The 21,740-nt window shown below is 40.8% G+C and overlaps 1 protein-coding gene across 2 annotated transcripts in view; it reads left to right on the top strand.

Annotated features, from left to right (window-relative positions):
* setd3 (SET domain containing 3, actin histidine methyltransferase) overlaps positions 1-21,740 on the top strand; it is a 157,501-nt gene that overhangs the window by 69,342 nt on the left and 66,419 nt on the right. The window lies entirely within an intron of this gene.

Below are 21,740 nucleotides of genomic sequence, written 5' to 3'. Positions count from 1 at the left end.
ACTTACCAGATTGTAGAAACTTTTCCATCTTTTAACTTTATGTTGGTTAGAATCAGTAATTTAATCACTCATCTCCAGAGTGATTTAGAGTTAACACTCAAAAGAATAAAGATCTTGTGTTTTGCCAATTTATGGCCATTTCTATTTGGAAGGTGTTTTTTTAAAAAGGTTATTTTAAAATGCTTTTTTAAGCAGTATGTATTCGTGCAAATTTTTCTGAATTAAAGATTATTGGCTAGCAGATTCTTGTTCTCAAGTAAATCAAACAATAAACAATTCAGTATAAAAGACACCAAAGCAAACAAAACAATGAAGGTATTAAGGATGGATAGAGCCATAGAGATGTATGGCACATAAGTGGACTCTTCAGTCCAACTCGTCCATGCCGACCAAATATCCTGACTCAACCTAGTCCCACCTGCCAGCACCTGGTCCATATCCATCCAAACCCTTCCTATTCATATACCCATCCAGATGCCTTTTAAATGTTGCAATTTTGCTAGCCTCCAACAATTCCTCTGGCAGCTCAGTCCATACACACACCACCCTCTGCGTGAAAAAGTTGCCCCTTAGGTCTCTTTTATATCTTTCCCCTCTCACCCTAAACCTATGTGGTCTAGTTCTGGATTCCTCCACTCTAGGGAAGAGACTTTGTCTATTTATCCCATCCATGCCCATTATGATTTTATAAACCTCTATATAAGGTCACCCCTCAGCCTCTGATGCTCCAGGGAAAACAGCCCCAGCCTATTCAACCTCTCCCTGTATCTCAACCCTGGCAACATCCTTGTAAATCTTTTCTGAACCATTTGAAGTTTCACAACATCTTAACGATAGGAAGGAGACCAGAATTGCACGCAGTATTTCACAAGTGGTCTAAGCAATGTCTTGTACAGCCGCAACATGACCTCTCAACCCCTGTACTCAATACTCTGACCAATAAAGGAAAGCATACCAAACACCACGTTCACTATCCTATCTACCTGGGACTCCACTTTCAGGCAGCTATGAACCTGCACTCCAAGGTCTTTGTTCAGCAACACTCCCTAGGACCTTACCACTAAATGTAAAAGTCCTGCAAAGTATGCTTTCCCAAAACTATTAACTATACCTCTTATGTTCACATACAAATCTTTTATATAAATGATGAAAAGTAGTGGACCCAGCACGATCCTTGTGGCACTCCACTAGTCACAGTTCTCCAGTCTGAAAAAACAACCCTCCATCACCACCCTCTGTCTCCTACCTTTGAACCATTTCTGTATCCAAGTGGCTAGTTCTCCCTGTATTCCTTGAGATCTATCCTTGCTAACCAGTTTCCCATAAGGAACCTTGTTGACCACCTTACTGAAATCCATTTAGATCATGTCCACGGCTCAGACCTCATTAATCCTCTTTGAGTTTTTTGAAGGAGTAACAATCAAGTTTGTATGATATGATTTCCCACACACAAAGCCATGTTGACTATCCCTAATCAGTCCTTGCCTTTCCAAATACATGTACATCCTGTCCCTCAAGTTTCTCTCCAACAACTTGCTCACCACCATCAAGCTTACTGACCTATAGTTCCCTGGCTTCTTCTTACCACTCCTGGCACCACGTTAGTCAACCTCCAGTCTTCTGGCACCTCCCCTGTGATTATTGATGATACTAATATCTCAACGAGGGACCCAGCAATCACTTCCCGAGCTTCCCACAGAGTCCTAGAGTACACCTGATCAGGTCCTGGGGACATATCCACTTTTATGTGTTTCAAGACATCCAGCACTTCCTGCAGAAGATGTCAAAGGTAAAAGCAGAAGTTTTTATAAATTTTTGTGTCAATTTGGGATGTACTACTGTGAATGAAACTGTAATATGAAATAGATCATTTGTTAAATTCGTTATTTTTGTGCAATTTCATAGTTTAGGAAGAAGGCAAATTACCAGTGGTGCAAGAGAAATCAGTAGTAGGGATTGTTTTTGTGGATTTCATTTGTTTCAGAGGGAAAAGGAGAATGTATGAGGACTTCAAATAGACTAACATTCATAAAATTCTTGGTGCATTAGTTAAGAGTTTCCAACAGTTTGTACATGTAGAAATCCTACCTAGAAAGTACAGCACAGAACACCTTTGGCCCATGATGTTGTGCCGAGGTTTAATCCTAATGTAAAATATAGTAACTTAACCTACGCACCCCTCAACTCACTGATATCTTTGTGTATGTCCAGCAGTTGCTTAAATGTCCCCAATGACTCTGCTTCCACCACCACAGCTGGCAACGCATTCCATGCATTCACAACTCTCTGCGTAAAGAACCTACCTCTGACATCTCCTTTATACCTTCCTCCTAATATCTTCAAACTATGACTCCTTGTACCAGTCAATCCTGCTCTGGGGAAAAGTCTCTGGCTATTGACTCTACCTATTCCACTCATTATTTTATATACCTCGATCAGGTCTCCTCTCTTCTTCCTTCTCTCCAGAGAGAAAAGTCTAAGCTTATTCAACCTTTCTTCATAAGGCAAGCCCTCCAGTCCAGGCAGCATCCTGGTAAACCTTCTTTGCACCCTCTCCAAAGTCTCTATCTTTCCTATAGTAGGGCGACCAGAACTGGACACAATGTTCCAAGTGTGGTGTCACCAGGGTGTTGTAGAGCTGCAGCAACACCTCGCAGCTCTTAAACTCGATCCCCCTGTAAATGAAAGCCAATACAACATATGCTTTCTTAACAACCTTATCTACTTGGGTGGCAACTTTGAGGGACCTATGTACTTTCACACCCAGATCCCTCTGTTCCTCCACACTGCCAAGAATTCTGTCTTTAATCCTATATTCAGAATTCAAGTTTAACCTTCCAAATGCATCCCTTTGCATTTATCCAGGATGTACTCCATCTACCATTTCTCAGCTCAGCTCTGCATCCTGTCTATGTCATGCTGCAGCCTGCAGTAGCCCTCTATACTATTGACAACACCTCCAATCTTTGTGCCATCTGCAAATTTACTAACCCACTCCTCAACCTCCTCATCCAAGTCATGTATAAAAACTACAAAAAGCAGAGACCCAAGAACAGAACCCTGCGGGACTCCACTCAACATTGACCTCCAGGCAGAATATTTTCCATCTACAACCACTCTCTGCCTTCTGTCAGCCAGCCAGTTCTGAATCCAGATTGCCAAATCTCCCTGGATCCCATACTTCCTGACTTTATGAATGAGCCTACCATAGGGAACCTTATCAAATGCCTTGCTGAAGTCCATATACACCACATTCACTGCTCAACCTTCATCGACCTGTCTTGACACCTCAAAGAACTCAATAAGCTTTGTGAGGCATGACCTGCCCCTCACAAAGCCATGCTGACTGCCTTTAATCACACCATGCTTTGCCAAATAGTCATAAATCCTATCCTTCAGAATTCTTTCCAAAACTTTGCTGACCATAGACGTGAGACTGACAGGTCTGTAATTGCCAGGGAACAACATTCGCCTACATCCAATCCTCCGGTAGGACTCTTGTGGAGAGTGAGGAGGCAAATATCCTCGCCAGCGGCTCAGCAACTTTCTTTCTCGCTTCGCGGAGCAGCCAAGTATAAATTTGGTCTGGCCCTGGGGACTTATCAATTTTAATGTTTTCCAAAATTTCCTGCACATCAACTTCATCAATCTTGACCTGGTCAAGACTGTGTCCCAGCTCCTCAAAGTTTCATTCACAAAAAGTTCCCTTTCCTTGGTGAAAACCAAAGCAAAAAACTCACTTAGTTACAAATCTAGGAGGGTATAGACTAGCCAGTTTAATGTCAGTTATGCAGCAGTAACTGGAATGCTTCAATGGAAAAGGACGGCATCGTTAATTTGAGACCTCGGGAGAGGAGAGGTGGTTGACTCAGAGTTACATCAGGTAACTTTCCAACGTTTGGGATTATGAGCAATGGCTACTGTTCAGTGCCAAATCTATTGAATTTTTCGTGGCAGTGATTGAAAAGTCTTGATATAAAACTGATTAGAGACCAAAGATCCTTCAGGAAAAAAAATCTTGTTTTTCTTTTGAGCATAGGTGAAGAAAGCAATGGCTCCTGAGTCATATTGCTTATTGAATTGAAAATTGGAGCCCCTACAATCCGCTGTTCAGAAAGGACAAGACAATAAAGTGTAGAGAAATATGCAGTCCTTGAATAGATCTGATCAAGATCCTGTTGTAAAGAGAATATTCTTACATTGACAGTCTATGACAAGTGATGATTCTCAGGTATTTATACTGGGGCTGCATCTTTTCACTCTGTATTTTAGTGACTTAGCTGAAGGAATTAAGAGTGATCTATCTAAGTTTGCTGATAATGCTAAGCCAGGCTGCTCAGCAAGTTGTGTAGATGAGAGTTGGACGTTATGGATTGAAACTTGAGTACAAAACAGTAAACTAAAAATGATATAGACCAACTAAGTGCGTGGACAAGGCTATGCCAGATGGACTTTAATGTGAGAAAATGTAAGGACATTTACTTTGTTTCTGAGAAAAATAAGTCAGATCATTTTATTAATTAATCGAGACTCGGAATTGTAAAACAGAAAAGGAACTTAGATGTCCATGTATGTGAATGAATAAAAGGTACACAGATACAAAAACTGATCAGAGAGGCCACTGAAATGTTGGTCATCCAGTTTGGTTGATGCCCTCAGTAAAGATGTAGCAGCTTTAGAAGTGGGTACTTTACATTTTCCCGAATTATTTGATATCTTAACATGCTAAATTATGTGGATGTGTTGCATAAGCCTGGCGTGTATTTCCTTAGTTTGAAATTGAAGGATGGTCTAATTGACACTTTAGAATGACGTAGGGATTAAACAGGATAAATACAGAAAACGTTATTTTGCCTGTTGGTGGCACCCTGAATGGAGCATATGGTAAACTTTCAGCTAAGCAGATTAGGATTAAAATAAAGGAAGCAGTTTCTTCATGTGAAAGGCAATTGAAATCTGGAATTCTTTCCTCCAGAAAGCTTCCAGCTGCAGGGTCATTTAAGATTTTTAGGAGCTTGATTGATAGTTAAGAGTATCAAGCAGATGGAATCAACGGAATTGAGATGTAGGTCTAATTAATTCATGTGACAAACTTGAGTGAATGAATAGCCTGCTTCTGTTCCTATGTTCACATCCATTGTGTTGGAAAACATTGGAACAACATATATAATTTTATCGTTCTCTGTTTGAAATGGGGTTGTAAATGACAAAACTAAGGCTTTCACAATTGATAGAACTGCTGGAGGACACTTAGTCATTTTGTCAAAGTTGTAAAGTGATGTAGGAAGTGTGTGTTCTTTAATTTTTAGTATTACACAGAATTAAGCCACATTAATTGAATTAAGTGATCTATTATCAAGTGCAGTTCTTGTATTTGCTGTGAAGTACAGCACCTTATTAATTTGTGGAAAACCCGACTTACTATGCCCATATTTTAAGAAATTGAAGAGGTGCATGTAAGAAGGATATCAATGCAGTACTTGCTTTGGATCATGTGGGGATCTTATTACCATGCAATTAAAATGCTTAAATAGCTTGTAGGAGTAACTCTGAGCACTGAATTTGCAGAGGTTTCTCTGTTTATTCTTTAATGAGCGTGAAGAGGTAATTTTGCAGGAACAGCACCGGACATAAATAAAAATGAGGTGTCAAACTGGTGAAGCTACAATACACATTTTTTCGCTTCAGTGTTGTTCAGTTACTGAAATATCATTGAGTTTTGCAAGATATTTTTCATTTTTATTTTCACTGTAGTATCTGACCTGATTAGCACCATTTTGGAGTGATCTGTTCCACTCCAACCTGAGGCCACTCCTGCACCACGAAGCCCCCAACCACTGGGCCCCGAACTGATTGTCACCAACCCTGGCACACTGCTGCTACATCATGAGACAATTCCTACCTTCCCTCCCACCCCAAATGCTGCTACCACACTCGGCACCCACCAAGACGCGACAGAACTGTTCCATGCCAGCCACGGACTGTGGTATCCATTACCCTGCTGGAGGTAGACAGGCCACTGGCTCCAATCACAGGTCTCCCACAACAGACCACAGCCAGTAGAACATTGAAACACGCACACACATTGCTTTGCCAGCTGCAAGCCACAATCACATAGCCCTGCCCATCACCTCAGAAAGAAAGAGGAGGAAAGGCCACTGAACCCAGCCATAACTCTACAGCCTGCTGGCCGGTGAAGCTGGAGAAATGCCAGGACCTACAGCCAGCCAAAAGACACAGTCCCATGCAGCGAGATGCCAAGAGAACCTGAAGTGGTGGCATCCGTAACACAGCTAGATAAAAACAATGACTCCTAAAGGCAACCTGGAGCCCATTGAACAAAGGTCCCTCATGTAATCCTTGGGCTCCACTATAGGAGAATCCACTATGGGAAACTCTGATCAGAGACCTAGGGAGTGTTGCTGAACAAAGAGGCCTTGGAGTGCAGGTTCATTGCTCCTTGAAAATACAGTCATAGTTGATAGGATAGTGAAGAAGGCGTTTGATATACTTTCCTTTGTTGGTCAGAGTATTGAGTACAGGAGTTGGGAGGTCATGTTGTGGCTGTGCAGGACGTTGGTTAGGCCACTTTTGGAATACTGAGTGCAATTCTAGTCTCCTTCCTATCAGAAGGATGTCGTGAAACTTGGAAGGGTTCAGAAAAGATTTCCAAGGATGGTGCCAGATTTGGAGGATTTGACGTATAGGGGGAGGTTAAATAGACTTGATCTGTTTTCCCTGGAGCATCGGCGGCTGAGGGGTGACCTTGTAGAGGTTTATAAAATCATGAAGGGCATGGATAGGGTAAATTGACGAGGTCCTTTCTCTGGGGTGGGGGAATCTTGAACTAGAGGTGATAGGTTTAGGGTGAGAGGGATAAGATATATAAGAGACCTCAGGGGCAACTTTTTCACGCAGAGGGTGGTACACGTTTGGAATGAGCTGCCAGAGGAAGTGGTGGAGGCTGGTACAATTGCAACATTTAAAAGGCATCTGGGTGGGTACCTGAATAGGAAGGGTTTGGAGGGATGTGGTGCTGGCATGTGGGACTAGATTAGGTTGGAATATCTGGTTGGCATGGATGAGTTGGACCGAAGGGTCTGTTTCCGTGCAATATATCTCTATGACCCTAATGTTATATTTTCCTTTATTTTTAATTTGAGTTATTTAATTTACTGACATAACTTTAAATGGTTAAATTCTTATGTATTTAAACTCAGAGGGTTCAGTACTGGCATTTAATTTTTTGTTTTGTAGAGGAAGACATTAAAAAAAACCTAACACCATTTTTAACATTAAGTGCTTCACTTAACTGTTTTACTTCAAAGTTGTGATTTTCGTGCAGCCTCACCTTAAGTGGCGATGTCTTGTACGTACATGCCCAAACAGCCCAGAATCAGCATGCAATAGACAGCAAAGTGATCCCACAACCAATGGATCCTATTGAAACTCTGCAATTTTGCCACATCCAGTCATGAATAGTGGTGAGCAAATAAAGGACTCACTAGAGGAGGAGGCTCTGCTGACATCCCAACTTTCAACAAGTCGTGAAAATACAAAGCTGAAGTATTTGCATCCACCTTCAGTCAGACGTGCTAAGTGCATATTTTGGATTAGTGGTGCTGGAAGAGCACAGCAGTTTAGGCAGCACCTAAGGAGCAGCAAAATTGATGTTTCGGGCAAAAGCCCTTCATCAGAAATAAAGGCAGAGAGCTGAAGCGTGGAGAGATAAGCTAGAAGAGGGTGGGGGTGGGGAGAAAGTAGCATGGAATACAATAGGTGAGTGGGGGAGGGGATGAAGGTGATAGGTCAGGGAGGAGGTTGGAGTGGATAGGTGGAAAAGAAGATAGGGAGGTAGGACAAGTCACGGGGACAGTGCTGAGCTGGAGGTTTGGAACTAGGGTGAGGTGGGGGGAAGGGGAAATGAGGAAACTGTTGAAGTCCACATTGATGCCCTTGGGTTGAAGTGTTCCGAGGCGGAAGATGAGGCGTTCTTCCCCCAGGAGTCTGGTGGTGAGGGAGCGGCGGTGAAGGAGGCACAATCTACCTCTGCTTCCTTCTGAGGTCCCCAATATTACAGATGCCACTCTTCAATCAATTTGATTAATGCCACATGATGCAAAGGAATAACTGGAAGATAGCGGATACTGCAAAATCTATGGGTCCTGACAACATTCCAGCAACAGTACTAAAGGTTGATCCTCCAGAACAAGCTGCACCCTTAGGTGTGCTGTCCCTGTACTATGATAATACTGGCATCTGCCTGACAATGTGGAAAATTGTCTAGGTATGTTTTGACCATAAAGATTCAGCCCAGCCAGTTATTGTTCCCTCAAACTACCCTGGATTGTCAACAATGAAATGGAATGGGTTGTCCAACCATGCTATTAAGTGACACTTTTTTTTGCAGTTGTAGATGCTTAGTTTAGATTTTGCCAGATCCACTAAGTTCCTGAACTCAATACAATCTTGGTCCAAACATCTATAAAAGACTTGAACTCTAGAGGTGTGATAAGAATGGCTGCATTTTCATCAGATGATGGGTTTTTACAACAATTGAAGATTGGTGTCATGGCTCCCATTATTGAGACTAGCTTTATATTCTGGATTTAATTAACAGAATTTCAATTCCTACAGGTTTCAGGGGAGACGTTTGAATCTGTGTCACCAGAGTGTTAACGTGGTATTCTGGATTACTATTGTAGTGACATTGCCACACCACCATCTCCACTACAAAAGAGAGAAATTTGTAATGGATCATGCAATTAACAAAGTAATGGTAAACATTAATGGTTTGCTTCCTAGTGAAGAGTGGAAAGATTTGATATGTAACTATTGTGATATTGATATTATATGTTTGATTAGCTGTGTTCTGTAGATGTATGTCTAGAGTTTGATTTGTTTCATCAGAAGTTTAAAACTTTGGCCAGCTGTAAATGGGATTTCAAAGGGCAGTCGTAACTACATACAACAATTGAGGTCAAACAACACAAATATCTGTATTTTCACATTTTGTGTTTCAGGGCTCGAGGGATTCATTGGTCTGTCTCCATTTCTGCCTTGAGTGCTTGCACGTATTTCAGTATATAACACAATTACAGTTGTAATTTCCAGCAAGCCAACAGTGAAATCACCTGAATCCCATATTATCTAATTCAATTAACCAGTTTGTGTATCATTATGGACTTTGCAAGGCCAATTAATGAAGTAATAATGAAGTCAAATGCTATAGGTGTCTTGCATAATAATGTAAAAGGTAAGCAGCTAAAGGCAAGAATGGAGGGAAGGTCCATATAAAAACTGAAATTCTCATGATAAACTGTTGTTACACATTTATAACTCTTCTGCCTTGACTGCCATCTTATTTTTGCTAGGTAGCCTTTGCTATTCCAAATGCAAACATTTTATTAGTAAATGCTTGAAATATAATAATTAACAAAATTATTGCAAAACACTGCAATTTTTGACTCATTCTGGAGGGTCTGGAAAATTCTAAGGACGCGACAGCCTTGTTCCCATTGTTTCCAGGTGTAGACAGAAAAAGAATGTAGCCCTGAATAGCAAGGCAAAGTATTAGTGCAAACAAGTAATTCCAACTGGAAAGTATGCTGGTATGGTTGAGAATGTGACTAGGCCTCGCTGCCCTACCTCCCTGCTCAGTCAGATGAGCTTCTGGCTCCTTCAACAGGAGAGTGAAGACATGGCTCAAGTTTTTTTTTGATCCAGTCACAGGATGTGGATGTCACTGACTCGGTCAGCATTTCTTGCCCATCTCTAATTGCCCAGAGGGCAGTTAAGATTCAACCTGGAATCGCACGTACGACAAACTATGTACAGGTGGCAATTTTCATCTCTTAGGGGCATGAGTGAACCAAATGGATTTTTTTCCAATAATAAACAATGTTCATCATTAGATTTTTCATTCCAGGTTTTGTTGAATTCAGATTTCACAAACTGCCTTAGTTGGATTGAAACCCAGGCCCCCAGAATGCTATCAGGTATCTGGGTTAATAATCTAGAGATCACTTCCCTTGAGTGTCGTATTTTATTGCAAGGTCAGGTTCACGTCCTTTTTTCTTTTATTCATTCATGGGATGTGGGTAACTCTGCTGGACCCTCATTTATTGCCTATCCCTATTTAACCAGAGGGCAGTTGAGAGTCATCCAGATTGTCATGGGTCTGGAGTCATGTGTAGGTCAGACCAAACAAGGATGGCAGATTCCCTTCCCTACAGAACTAGATGTTCTGGATGAACTAGTGAACAGGGTTTTTCCTGACAGTCGGCAATGGTTTCATGGTCATCATTAAACTGTTATTTCCAGATTATTATTGAATTGCAATTCCACCATCTGGCATGGTGAGATTTGAACCCAGGTCTCCAGAATATTTCCTAGGTCTCTCAGTTATTACCAATGGGCCTTGGCATACCTTTGCTGCGTATGGACATGGACTGCTTTACGACCTGAGGAATCATGAATAGTGATGGATATGGAACAATTTTCACCAAACGTCTCCACTTCTGATTTTATTGTTGGAGAACAAAGAAATAGCTGATGAACTAAGTGTATATTTTTCTTCTTTCTTCACAAAGGAGGACTAAAATAAGATATCAAAAATGAAGGAAAACACAGGGTTTACTGAGAGGGAGAACTGAAGCAAATCTCTATTAGTAGAGAAATAGTGTGGAGAAATTGATGAGATTAAAGGCTGATAAATCCCCAGGGCCCAATAATCTACAACGCAGAGTATTTGAGAGTGTTTCCCTAGTAATAGTGGATGCATTGGTGGTCATCTTCCAAGATTCTTTAGACTCTGAAATGGTTCCTACAGATTGGAGGATAGGTAATGTAATTCTACTATTTAAAAGGGTAATTAGAATGAAAACATGGAGTTATAGGTTAATGAGTCTGACATTGGTCATGTGCAATATACAAGAATCCATTATCAAGGATTTTATGGCAGAACATGTAGAAAACAATGCTAGAATCAGACACAGTCAGCATGTATCCACAAAAGGAAAAATATGCTTGACATATCTGTTGGAGTTCTTTAAGATATAACTAGTAAAGTTGGTTGGGGGAGCCCGTGGATGAGGTTTATTTGGATTTTCAAGAGGCTTTCAACAAAGTCCTACATCAGAAAGTAATGTATAATATTAAAGTGCTTTGGTTTGGTGGTAGTGTATTGAGGTGGATGGAAAATTCATTAGCGGACAGAAACAAAGAATAGGAATAAATCAGTCTTTTTCTGAATGGCAGTGATCGGTACTAGGGCACCATAGGGATCAGTACTAGGATTCCAACTAATCACAATATTTGATTTCATTGAGGAAATTAGCTGTAATTCCTCAAAGTTTGCAGATGACACAAAGTTTGGTAGAAGCATGGATTGTGAGGAGAAAGCAAGAATATCTTGCTGCAGTCATACAGGACAATGGTGTGATCATATCTGGAATGTTATGGGAAGTTTTGTTCTCTTGATTTGACAAAGGATGTTCTTGCTATAGAGTGGGTGCAGCAAATGTTTACTAAATTAATTCCTGGGGTGGCAGGACTGACTTATGAGGAGACATTGAATTGGTTGGGATTGGTTTCACTGGAGTTTAGAAGAATGACGGGTGTTGAGGTGGTGATGATCTCATATCATAAAATTCTCACAGGATTAGACAGGTTAAATGCAGGAAAGATGTTCCCGTTGGTTAGGAAGTCCAGAACCAGGGGGCATTGTTTATGGATAAGGGGTAAACATTTTAGGACTGAGATGAGAAATTTCTTCATCCAGAGAGTGGTGAGCCTATGGAACTCACTAACACAGAACATGGTTGAAATCAAAACATTGTGTTTTCAAGAAGGGAGGTAGACGTAGCTTTTGCGGCTGAAGAGATCAAGGGGTATGGGGAGGACAGGGTTAGGGCGTTACGTTTGATGATCAACTTAATCATATTGAGTGGCTGAGTAGACTCAATGACTTACTCTTGCTCCTATTTTCTATGATTCTATGTGCTGTATCACGCACATTTTTAAAAAAAAATTGTGATATAGTATTTCGAATTGAACAATGCTTTGTTCTTAGTTACTGTTTTATTTCTGAGAACCTATTCAGGCATTTGTTTAGCTTTGTAAGAATACATTGTCTTGGGTGGCAACGTACAAGTGGCAGAACTAGGTCAGACCTCTGTTTGAATTCCACTGGCCTTTCCTTTTACATGGAACAAGATTGGTATAACGTGAAACTGTCTACCTATTTACTACTGTGTTCCTTTTAAAAAGCCACCCAAGGAGAATTTGTATCCCATTGTGTATTTTAAAAAATCTTTAAGTTTAGCAATTTGTCACCTTTGTCCAACCTTTTCCCTAGAATATAATTTTTTTTTGCTCAAAGAAGCTGAGCTAATTTCTTGATTTAATTCAATATAGCACTCCATAAATAAGACAAAAATAACATGTCTCTTAAATCAACAGTTTATATTACTTGCAAACTCCTTGTATTAATGCTTTGCATTAATTCTAATAATCTCAAGCTGATTCCAGTATTGAGAAAGTATCATTCTAAAATGGTAACACATTTGGTCTGCTGTTTGTAGTTGTCATTTTCCCAATGAACATTGTAACTTTATTCCTTGCCCTGCACTCTGAATTAACATCGAGTAGCTGATCTACCTTTGAAATTGGCTACCTGTAAAACTCAGCAAGGAGGCCTTCCAACTAAATATGAATGTTTGTGAGAAACAGCTGAGACGTAATGGGAGAAATTTCTTCACCAGGAGAGTGCTGAGCCAATAGAATTCTCTGTGATAGAAAGCACTTGAGGCCAAAACATTGAATATTTTTAAGAAGGAGTCAGATATAGTTCCTAGGGCTAAATAAATCAAAGAGTATGGGGTGAAAGTAGGAATAGGGTACTAAGTTGGATGGTCAAACATGATCATATTGGATAGTAGACCAGATTCGAAGGAATGAATGACGTACTCTTGCTCCTCCTATTTTCTGTATCTCTATGATAACGTCTTTGTATTTTTCCCAATTACCATGTGTAATGGTCTAATTTAAGTACATCATTTCTAAATGCTTGCACTTTTTTTTTTAAACACTGCAAATTCAGTATGTTTTAAAATCCTAGAAACATTCTTCCAGTTTTCTGTGGACGGACAGATAATGGTAAAAACAGTTCCACTTCCGTTGCAATTGTATAATTTATTTTCAGGGCATTCAGAGGTAGGGAATGGTATAATGCGCAAAATAGTGTATCATTTAATCTCAACAGTGAGCAACCTAAGAAAGCCCACTTTTAATATAAAAATGTTTGATATAGTGCACCTATGTCTGTCATTCTACCAGTGTCACAAGTGTTTGTGGAGTAAAAAGCCAGTATGAACTACTAATTGCACCTGTTTAAACCGATTAGCTGACAAATGCATAGAAAGTATCTTTATAATTAACCTAAGAGTGGTACAGTATAATCTGTGATTCATTTACAAAAGACACAGTAGTTAAGCCCTGTAACCTCAAAAGCTGCACACAGAATAATGTTTTTTACATTGCATGATGCACTTCACTTTCTGGATTAGTGGTCATGGAAGAGCACAGCAGTTCAGGCAGCATCCAAGGAACAGCGAAATCAGGAGAGAGAGGAGGAAAACTTCTTCAAGGCAAGCATCTTTGCAAGAGGATTCGCAGTAGGGTTAAAATCAATGAGGTAAAAACAATGACTCCAGATGCTGGAAGCCAGATTCTGGATTAGTGGTGCTGGAAGAGCACAGCTGTTAGTTGAACTGCTGTGCTCTTCCAGCACCACTAATCCAGAATGTGGTTTCCAGCATGATACACCTCACCTCTGTTTAGAAAACATATTTTGCCCTGGCATGGGCAATGTTGTGGAGGTGCTCTTAAAATGTATAAGACGGCACTTTGATTATAACTTATTTAGACCAGGTGATATTTGTGTTGTCCTGCCTAATACCTGATTGGTGGGTTGGACAAGTAACAAAGTTCTATTGTCTTCCCAGTGGCATTTCAGAGTCGAGAGTGTGGTGCTGGAAAAGCAGGTCAGGCAGCATCTGAGGAGCAGGAAAATCGACATTTCATCCGCATTCCTGATGAAGGACTTTTGTCCAAAACATCGATTCATCTGTTTCTCGGATGCTGCCTGACCTGCTGTGCTTTTCCAGCACCACATTCTCAACACTGGTCTTCAGCATCTGCAATCCTTACTGTCTCCCAGTGGCATTTCAGATCTGACTAGGAAAACTGGAGCATGAGAGTGAGTTTTGTGTCTTTCCCATTGTCTGGACCTCCACTGGAATGGAAGTGCTTCTCCTCAGTACTGTGACTCATTTTGATAACCTATCTAACTTGGGAACTCCACTTTCTCCTCTGCTGTTATGACTCCAGCCTCAAAACTTCACCATTATATATCTGTGGTTCTCTGTATGTGTGATTGATGTTTTCACATTCACCAAACGCATTTTCTCATTGAACATATACAGCAGCAGAGAAATGGTCCTCCAATCCACTGGAATCCTCATTTGAATTGATTTGTTAATAGTCTTTTATTTTCACATTTTAAGTTATGGTACTGATCTGTGCTCCTTTTTAAATGAGATTATGGAAGAAGTCAATACAAAAGCAAATAACCAGCTCTACTCTTAAAGGTCATTAGACTCATCATAATTAATTTGATAGGAAATGGGAGCAAAATCTTTAAATTTACTTCAAGTGGTTATGGGGTCAGATTTTCAAATGTTTTCCATTTTGAATAGCAGTTGCTAAAAATTTTATATAATTTTACCACCATTTGGGGATTGTATAAGCTCTTGTATTGTTCCCATCTGTTCGAATTTTATTGTGCTCTTTTATATTTGTAGCAATAGCCTGATGACGATTGCTTTATTATCAAGCCCTGGTTAAGTTCAAATGTTGCATCTCAAAGGAAGAAATATGGAACAAAATAGCTCGCTGAAAGAGTTTGGGTAACATTGACTTATAGGCAAAATACATTACAAAATAAAATTATGTAGACTTTATGCACCCAAGTAGTCCATTCTATCTAACTGCTCAACTCTAGCATTCATGTGTCACATGACCCACCTCCACCCAGCTCATGTTACCTTATAAGTATCATTGTCTTATCCTGTTCTTTTCTTTGTTGTGTTTATGCTCACATGCATCTGTATTATTGGCCTAAACTTCTTGAAGCATTCTTGCTGCTTTTTCAGTATGAAGGAGCTTTTCCTGTTGGACTATAACCTAGGGTTGGCTGATTTTCAAACTTGTCTACACTGGCATCTCCACATGTATAAATTCAAGGCTAGCTTGAATATGATAGCTATTCTATGGAGTAGTTCTGGGGATAAGGAAAATAAGCTGTAACTCATGAGAGTTTCCTGAAATGTAGTTTGTTGAACACTCAGTGAACAGTTTGAAACTATTCTTCATCATTTTCTTCTTGTTTCATTTCCCCTGAAGTTTCAACAACACATAGAGAAGCGATATGCCCAGAACTCATTTTGGCTTTGTCACATGCAGTATTGTACAAACATGCAATAACTGGAGCAGTTTGAAGAGTGGATATTGGAGCTGCTTTTATTAACCTTGCACTCCCTTTAGTTCCATTGGTTGTTCAACATGTTAGTGAGTCATGTGATGAAATCTCCAAGTCTACGCTTCAACCAGAATTGGCAATATTCAAAATTTTGTCATTACTTCAGAACTGTTTGGGATGTCCTGAGAGTGGAAAAAGCTTACGTAAATATCTTATTTATTTTTTCAATTCATCTTTGGGATGTGAATGTCTCTGGGAAGACCAACATTTATTACTTATCTTTAATTGCTATTGAGAAGGTATTTTGCTTCAGCAGAGTTGTGTTTAGATTATTCACAGCCTCGATGTGCTTCTTTAAAGACAGCAAGGTCTTATTGCAGTAAATAGGAAAATTCCAAATTCAATTAAAGGGTAATTGAATTTTTTAAGTGCTTGTAGTTTACCGGCTGTTCGCCAAAGTCAGAAGAACCAGCTGTAAATGACTTGTCTTTCTCTCAAATACTTCTGACACTTAGAAGTGTGAAAGTGAGAATTGTTTTTTTTTATTCACATAACAGTATTTACTTTACAATATATTACTGCTGTCCATGCATCTTTCCATCCCAGCAGTGTTGTTGATTTTTCCTTTAAAGTAGAAGCAGAATACAGAGTACTTGGTATCTCTGCACAGTGCTTCGCACAAAATGAGTCCAATCTCTGTTAGAATGTGTTTTTTTTTTATACTTTTTAACCTCAAGGTTTAAACACTTTGCTATTTTCAGGTTTTTAATCTACCCAAACATGTAGTTACCAAGTCTGTTTGCAAGGATTCTGGGTCATCCAAGATGAAAGATGGGGAAAAAATTATGGTTGTAAGAGCTGCTCCTTTTTGAGGTATTTTAGGTGTTGGAGCTGATTTCTTTGAATTCTAGGAGCGGTAATTACTGCTTTATAAGCTGTCGCATTGTTTTGGAATTTTGGGGTAAGAATGATTAAAACAACGGCACATTTAAAAAGAAGGAAGCTAGACAAAGGCAGAGACCACATGGTCAGTGTATCAAATGAGAAAGAAACCTACACTGCTGTCTGACACAGCAGTGAATCTGCACAGCTACTGCCTTTGCTGTTGGAGTTCAAGCATCTCTAGACATCAGAGCACATCTAAGAAAAATCAACCAACAGCAAAATTCACAGCTGCCCTTGGAGGAACACACTGGGGGGGAGCTCATAGCACAGGAGCAGCTAAGTGCATAATTTTTAAGTGAAACCTTGCTGTTCATTTTTTTTTTGTAGATCAATAATAGTGAGTAGAGTGGATTTTTTTTTGATTATTTGTTTTATTGATATCTATCTCCTTAATTACATTTTTAAAATATAAAACATAGGTGCTAAGTTTGCCTGGAACAGTGATTTTTAGAGCAGCAGGGCTGTGTTATTTTCTGGGTCTTTAGATTGTTAAGGTGGCCTTTAGTAGAGTGATGTGCTCTTCCTGTTAGTTGTGGGAGACTAGAAAGAGTTTCCATGTTACTGATGATTATGTATGCAGTAAGTGTGTTTGGTTGTTAATCCTATCCGATCCTATGGATCGGTTGGAGCAGCAGTTAGAGGCAGTGAGGAATTTACAGGAGCTAAAGGATATTATAGATGGCAGTTATAGGAAGAGAGAAAAACCACAGATATAATCTGATAGATGGTTACCTCCAGGAAGGATAGAAGAAGGAGGCAGGTGTTACAGGAGTCACCTGTGGCTATCCCCATCCTAAAACAAGTAAGCTGTTTTGGAAAATGTAGGGGGTGATGGATTCGCAGGGGAATGTAGCATGAACAGCCAAGTTTCTGGTACCAAGACTGGCTGTAATGTAACAAGAGGTAAGTCAGGTTCCAAACAATCAATTATGATAGGGGAATGTCTAGTCTGAAGCACAGACAGAGGTTTCTGCGGTCAACACCAAGAAATCAGAATGGTGTGTTGCCTCCCTGGTTCCAGGATTAGGGATATCTTGAACTGTGTACAGAATATTCTTAAAGGAGAGGGGGGCCAGCAGGTAGTCAGTGTATACATTGAAACTAATGACATAGAAAGGGAAAAAGATGAGATTCTGAAGTGAAAATGTAGGAACTTTGGCAAGGATTTAAAAAGGAGGTCCTTGAGGGTTGTAATATCTCAATACTCCCCGTGCTACGAGCTAGTGAGGTTCAGAATAGAAGGATAGAACATTTGAATGTGTGGCTAAGGAGCTGGTGCAGGGCAGAGGAGTTCATATTTTTGAATCATTGAAATTTCTTCTCGGGTAGAAGTGACCTGAACAAGAAGGACGAATTGCACCTGAATAGGAAGGAGTTTAATAGACTGGGAGGGAGACTTGCTACAGCTGCTCAAAGATTTTAACTAGTAAGGTGGGTGGATGGGACCCCGGGAGGTAATGAGGAAAGAGATCAGTCTGAGACTGGTACAGTAGGAAAAGGAGCAAGTCAAACAGTGAAGGCACGCAGGAACAAAACAGAGATCAAGGTAGGACTGATAAATGAAGTTTAACTTATTTCAATGCAAGAAGCCTAACTAGAAAGGCAAATGAACTCTGGGCATGGTTAGAAACATGGGACTGGGATATCTTAACAATTACAGAGACATGCCTGAGGGATGGGTAGAACTGGCAGCTTAATGTTCTGGGATACAAATGCTACAGGACAGATAGAAAGGGAGACAAGAGAGGAGAGGAGAGGCATTTTTAATAAAGGATAACATTACAGCTGTACTGAGGGAGGATATTCCTGGAAATATATCCAGAGAAGTTATTTGGGCGGAACTGAGAAATAAGAATGTGATGATCACCTCATTGAAATTGTATTATAGATCCCTGAATAGTCAGTGGGAAATTGAGAAACAAATTTGTAAGGAGATTTCAGTTATCTGTAAGAATAATAGGGTGGTTATGGTAGGGGATTTTAACTTTCCAAACATAGACTGGGACCGCCATTGTGTTAAGGGTTTAGATGGAGAGGAATTTGTTAAGTATGTACAAGACCATTTTCTGATACAGTAAGTGGATGTCCTTTCTATAGAAGGTGCAAAACATGACCTACTCTTGGGAAATAAGGTAGGGCAAGTGACTGAGGTGTCTGTGGTTTAGCATTTTGGGGGCAGTGACCATAATTCTATGAGTTCTAAAATAGTGATGGAAATGGATAGACCGGATCTAAAAGTTGATGTCCTAAATTGGAGGAAGACCAATTTTGATGGTGTTTCACTAGAACTTTCAAAAATTGAATGGGGGGGGGGCAAATGTTTGCAAGTAAAGGGACAGTTGGAAAGTGGGAAGCCTTCAAAAAAATGAGTTAATGAAAGTCTAGAGACCGTATATTCCTATTAGGGTGAAATGCAAGACTGGTAAGTGAAGGGAATGTTGGATGACGAGAGAAATTGATGTTTTGTTCAACAAAAAAAAAGTCAATGTCAGGTTATGGACCACAGAGATCAAGTGAATCCTGAGAGTATAAAGGCAGGAGGTGTATGCTTAGGAGGGAAATCAGGAGGGCAAAAAAGGCATGAGATAGCTTTGGCAAATAAGGATAAGGAGAATTTGAAGGAATTTTATAAATACATAAAGGACAAAGGGGTAACTAGGGAGAGAATAGTGCCCCTCAAACATCAGCAAGGCAGCCTATGTCTGGAACAACAGGAGATGGGGGAGATATTAAAAGAGTATTTTGCATCAGTGTTTACTGTGGAGAAGGACATGGAAAGTTTAGAATGTGGGGAAATAGATGGTGACATCTTGAAAAATGTCTGTATTACAGGGGAGGATGTTTTATGATGCATAAAGGTAGATAAATCCCCAGGACCTAATCCCTGGAACTCTGAGAAGCTAAAGATATGATAGTTGCATCCTTCACATGGAATACAGGGAGAACTAGCCATTTGGATGGAGAACTAGCCATTTGGATACAGAACTAGCACAAAGGTAGACGACAGAGGGTGGTGGTAAAGAGTTGCTTTTCAAACTGGAAGCCTGTGACCAGTGGTGTGCCACAAGGATTGGTGTTGGGTCCACTACTTTTCATCATTTTATGTAAATGATTTAGATGTGAACATAGCAGATATAGTTAGTAAGTTTGCAGATGGAATCAAAATTGGAGGTGTAGTGGACAGCGAAGAAGGTTACCTCAGAGTACAATGGGATCTTGATCAGATGGGCCAATGGGCTGAGGAGTGGCAGATGGAGTTTAATTTAAATAAATGTAGAGTGTGGCATTTTAGAAAGGAAAATCAGGGCAGGGTTCATATACTCATTGGTAAGATCCTAGGGAGTGTTGTTGAACAAAGAGACCTTGGAGTGCAAATTCATAATTCCTTAAAAGTGGAGTCCCAGGTAGATAGGATAGTGAGCATCCAAGGAACAGGAAATTCGACATTTCGGGCATAAGCTCTTCTTCAGGAATGAGGAAAATGTGTCCAGCAGGCTAAGATAAAAGGTAGGGAGGAGGGACGTGGGGGAGGGGCGATGGAGATGCGATAGGTGGAAGGAGGTCAAGGTGAGGGTGTTGCTCGGAATGTAGTCCGGAGTCCGTGCGGGATCAGTCGGTTCCGTAGGCAGGTGCTGAGGAAGGAGATGTGGCTGTAGTAGCGAGTCTGTTTGAGATTGTGGCTGAAGAGCTTCTGTGCAGAGGAGATGACCTGGGGTGTGCAATGAGAGGGACTCACTGAAATCCTTGTAGAGGGAGAAAGAGAGCTTCTTCAACGAAGGCATCCTTGCAAGAGGATTCGCAGTAGGTTTAAATCTTCGAGGAGAAAGTGAGGCCACCTATCGCATCTCCATTGCCCCTCCCCCAAGTCCCTCCTCCCTACCTTTTATCTTAGCCTGCTGGACACACTTTCCTCATTCCTGAAGAAGGGCCTATGCCCGAAATGTCGAATCTCCTGTTCCTTGGATGCTGCCTGACCTGCTGCGCTTTTCCAGCAACACATTTTCAGCTCTGATCTCCAGCATCTGCAGACCTCACTTTCTCCTCGAAGATAGGATAGTGAAGAAGGTATTTGGTATGCTTTCCTTTATTGGTCAGTACATTGAGTATAGGAGTTGGGAGGTCATGTTGTGGATGTGCAGGACATTGGTTAGGCCACTTTTGGAATATTGTGTGCAAGCCTGGTTTCTTTCCTATAGGAAGGATATGTAAATGACAAAAAGTAGAAGGCCCAACACCAGTCCTTGTGGCACTCCACTGGTCACAGGCCTCCAGTCTGAAAAACAATCCTCCACCACCACCCTCTGTCTTCTACCTTTGAGCCAGTTCTGTATCCAAATGGCTAGTTCTCCCTGTATTCCATGAGATCTAACCTTGCTGATCAGTCTCCCATGGGGAACCTTGTTGAACGCCTTACTGAAGTCCATATAGGTCACAACTACTGCTCTGCCCTCATCAGTCTTCTTTGTTACTTCTTTAGAAAACTCGATCAAGTTTGTGAGACATGATTTCCCACGAACAAAACCATATTGACTGTCCCTAATCAGTTGCTGGTTAAAGCACAGCAGGTTAGGCAGCATCCAAGGAACAGGAAATTCGACGTTTCAGGCCAGAGCTCATTCCTGATGAAGGGCTCTGGCCCGAAACGTCGAATTTCCTGTTCCTTGGATGCTGCCTAACCTGCTGTGCTTTAACCAGCAACACATTTTCAGCTCTGATCTCCATCATCTGCAGACCTCACTTTTTACTGTCCCTAATCAGTCCTTGCCTTTCCAAATACGTGTACATCCTGTCCCTCAGCATTCCTTCCAACAACTTGCCCACTACTGAGGTCAGTCTCACCGCTCTATAGTTCCCTGGCTTGTCTTTACTGCCCTTCTTAAACAGTGGCACCACATTTGCCAATCTCCAGTCTTCTGGCACCTCACCTGTGACTATCGTTGATATAAATATCTCATCAAGAGGCCCAGCAATCACTTCTATAGCTTCCCACAGAGTTCTCAGGTACACCTGATCAGGTCCTGAGGATTTTTACGCAGAGGATGGTACGTGTATGGAATGAGCTGCCAGAGGATGTGGTGGAGGCTGGTACATTTGCAACATTTAAGAGGCATTAAATGGGTGTATGAATAGGAAGGGTTTGGAGGGATATGGGCCGGGTGCTGGCAGATGGGACTTGATTGGGTTGGGATATCTGGTCGGCATGGACAGGTTGGACAGAAGGGTCTGTTTCCATGCTGTACATCTCTATGACTCT

The sequence above is a fragment of the Hemiscyllium ocellatum genome, chromosome 8 (genome assembly GCF_020745735.1).
Source record: "Hemiscyllium ocellatum isolate sHemOce1 chromosome 8, sHemOce1.pat.X.cur, whole genome shotgun sequence".
NCBI lineage: Eukaryota > Metazoa > Chordata > Chondrichthyes > Orectolobiformes > Hemiscylliidae > Hemiscyllium > Hemiscyllium ocellatum.
The sequence above is the reverse complement of the archived record's forward strand: the minus strand, read 5'-3'. Positions and strand labels throughout refer to the sequence as shown.